This window comes from Triticum dicoccoides, chromosome 4A (assembly GCF_002162155.2).
Source record: "Triticum dicoccoides isolate Atlit2015 ecotype Zavitan chromosome 4A, WEW_v2.0, whole genome shotgun sequence".
Lineage (NCBI taxonomy): Eukaryota > Viridiplantae > Streptophyta > Magnoliopsida > Poales > Poaceae > Triticum > Triticum dicoccoides.
Window position 1 is genome coordinate 357,345,730 of NC_041386.1, and position 3,605 is coordinate 357,349,334.

Genomic DNA, 3,605 nt, shown 5'->3' on the forward strand with positions numbered 1-3,605 from the left:
TATGCATGATCTTTCCTTTTGAAATTCTCATTATGTACATGATTTTTGCTACTGCTGGCCTTGAATTGGCACTGATTTGGGCCACCTTGTTAAATGATTCATGCACGGATGTGTTTCGTTGGTCTTTTGCGGCATGTGGGGAGCGTAAACTGGAAGAATGTGTGCAGCAGGCATCGCTGCTGCGCTGGACGATGTTGTGTGAGGCCATGGCCATGGACGATGTGCTGTTGGAGAACGACGCAGGACTAAGGTAGTCGATGTGAATGACCACTGGGTATGTAATGGTTTAGTCCTCCTGAATTTGCACTCTGTTTTTTAGTCCTCTGTAGTGTTGTTCAATTTGGGCAGGGCTTACATTCTCTCATAGGATCAGACCAAACAAGGTCTCATAAGCTTTGCCGTTGTTTTGTTCGAAACATAAAAACAGCCATTATCGAGGAAAGAGTCATTCTCACATAGCGATTTGTTTGCCTCCTTGTAGAATTCCAATTGCTTATGGATTCGTATGATGCAGCCTACATGTTCCCGTCACCCAGTAAAGTATAGACATCAATTATTGCATCTGGGTTTATATTATGCATCCCCGCTGCCAGTTTCATTGTTAAGTAGGAACGAAGATTACATTTATAAATGATATATGTATGTAATTGTGTGCTGCATTCTTGCTGCTTCAAGTAGATGTACTATCTTTTCAGCATTGACTTTTAAAGCGTTTTTGCTGACAAGAAGCTTATCAGTCGTAATGTTCAGCACCTACATTACCTGATGGTCATGTAGTGCTAGGGAAATAGATATTAATGTGGGAAACAGATATACAATATGTTATAAAGGATAAGACAAATAATTATTGGGTGTGAAAGATCAGGATGGAAGCATTTTTTTTGCTATCATATGAATTATTGAATACAATCTCGTATGCAACCCCTCAAAATTAGATTTAATTCATGCTCGTACACCATCGCTTAAGTAGGAAAAGAGAAGTATTTCTAAGGCTACTCTATATCTTATTTTTCTTTCACAGCATATATATTATTAGTTATATGTTTGCCTGGGTAGGAAAGTAACAATCAATCCCTCAATATAAAAGGAAACTAATGATCAAGACCTTAGCTGGCTGACGGTAACTCCATTCATTCTCTTCCAATTATTATTATTTTAGTTATTTTTCTATTCTCATGGGTAGGTTTCTTCTGTGTTGTTTTGCTTTAGTTTCGTAGTTGTCACTCCCATGTATTTCTTCGACGAGGAGGTGTGGACACGAGGCCTAACTATCCGGTATAAATTGGTTTTCCCACTGTAGCTGTGAGATTGGATTGTTGTTCCCTTTTCTGCACATGATTGTTCCACTTGTGATTTATCATATATGAATTGCTACTTAACATCCTTTTGATCCAGCGTGATTTCTTGCTTCTTCTCATCTTGTTGACTACTGGTTGTGTTTGTTCTCTCGCCAAAGGCCGGGACTTTGAGTTGCCTGCCATGGTGGAGCTCGGGATGTTGGCAGATCTGACCGGACTGGTGAGCACTCTGCCCACACCTGCCGAGGTCGGCCCTGCTCTGTGCCATGCTCGGTAACTCACCCTCGCTGATGGGAATGTTATGCACAAAATGCTGATGAAGTTGTGTACTGATTCAATGAACTGAATTTTAATTAGCTGATGGTGATGATATATTTTTTGTGAACTAAAAAAAGCGTATCCCCATATTGGTGCTTTTAGGAAATGGTGAATTTACGTATCCTTATCAGCCTTATACTAATATATGTATCTGTATCAGTGCATTCTTGGATTTCATGTATAAGCCGCTCAATAGAAATTTAAATAAGGTTGTTATGTTTCAGCATACTATACATGCTTTCCCGTAGACAATGCTGCAATACTGTCATGTGATAACTGGTGCTGATATAAGGACCCTTATCTTCAGTGCCATTTGGAGTAACAGTCTACAATGCCACAACACGTTGTTGGACCTATCTTTGGCGTTTCTTCTGCCAGGTATCTCTATGATTTAAGTAGATAGAAGTTATTAATTACACGTTCATTGTGGTAGACCGATTGTCTCTCTTCTACAATTGGAAATCTGTTATGTTCTGATGAGATGCTATCATATGACTAATATGTAACTGGTGACGTTTTGTGTCTCATAGTTAAACTTTGTTTCATATTTCGAATTGGTTATTGAACATTTTTGTTTCCATGACAGTAGATCTATATCGGGATTTATAGCATATGCTCTATGTGCAGCTGATGAGTCTTTTAGGGATGCAAATTGTCTGCCTTCGGAAAATCAGAAGAATGAAAGAATGGGATTTATAGCATATATGCTCTATGTGCAGCTGATGAAGCTTTGAGAGATGAAAATTGGTTGCCTTCGGAAAATAAGAAGAAGGAAAGAACGGTACCAATTGCTTTTAGTGGAAGCTCTTTTCTTTTTTTTGTATTTTTGCCGAGTCGCTGGATCTGATTAGAGCTTTTATCAGGGTGTTTCAATTGGTGGGGGAATCGGAAGCATCTCAGACATTTTAAATGCATGACTGCTGATTGCTGAAAATGTTCGTACCCACAGTCACTACAATTTGTTTTATTCTCATTCTTTTCCTTTTCGTTGATGAAGATAAGATCGATGGTCTATCATGCATGCATGTAGGAGCAGATTTCCTAATCTGTTGGGCTAATATTGTTAGTTCAGATTTGGAGACCCATATTTTTTGCTCACAACAATGTCTAGAACATTATTGTATCTAGCAGATATTAATAATTTTATCTCCAGAGTAAAGCCATATATACAAGATGGCTATGCTAATTAACATTATTTGATGAATTTATTAGGAAATATGCAGTTATGGATCCATTCTATAGTTGGAATATGAGACTCCATATGTGGGTGTATGTTTATTCTTGCTTGAATCTGGTGCTGAAGGTGTGAACACGTGAGTCCTGCTTACAAGTTCGTCTAAAGAATTTTCATGTTTTAAAGCCATTGAGACATTTATCCCTCCACCTTCTATATTTATTTATCGTCAATTAGTGCAATAGTGGTCTCTGGTGTATTACCCATTCCACACTAGCTTGTTTCCTTTTCGTTTTGGGGGTTATTTGCAGTGGAAACTATTGTTTGTGCTTGCCACTCATTAAATCGTCTTTGAAAATCTAACGAGCGGAAGCAGAATAGCTCATTTTATACCATTGGTTGCAGTTTTACATCCACATTGCCAATTTGTATTTTTTTTAAGCACAAGCAATAGTTATGTGCATCAATCGCATATTCTTCTGATAATACTAAATTCAATATGCGGATCAATCTTTATATATGTATAAGAAACCAATTGGTGATCCTTTGTACATAGAGTAATCAGGGTCCGATTCACTTGGATGTACCTTAATTTGCTGTTATATGATTTACTGTTTTAGGTTGTAGTGGTAGCACAAAAAGTCATAATAGGGAATTAATGAGTAACAGTTGACTCAGATAGTGGTTGAGTATGTTTCTCCTAAAGCTAATTGATTTTATTAAGCATTCATAAGTTCTTAGAAATTCAGATAGCCATTTTCTCTAGGCTGCAATATGTGTGGATCAGTTGATGCTCAATATTTTCTGGATATTAC

The 3,605-nt window shown here is 37.6% G+C and overlaps 1 long non-coding RNA gene across 1 annotated transcript; it reads left to right on the plus strand.

Moving 5' to 3' along the window:
* Nucleotides 1-1,922: 1,922 nt before the first annotated feature.
* On the plus strand, nucleotides 1,923-2,921 carry LOC119288912. The gene is made up of 4 exons (XR_005141344.1): nucleotides 1,923-1,994; nucleotides 2,244-2,397; nucleotides 2,480-2,551; nucleotides 2,829-2,921. It is a non-coding gene; the product is annotated as an uncharacterized LOC119288912 (long non-coding RNA).
* Nucleotides 2,922-3,605: the final 684 nt, after the last annotated feature.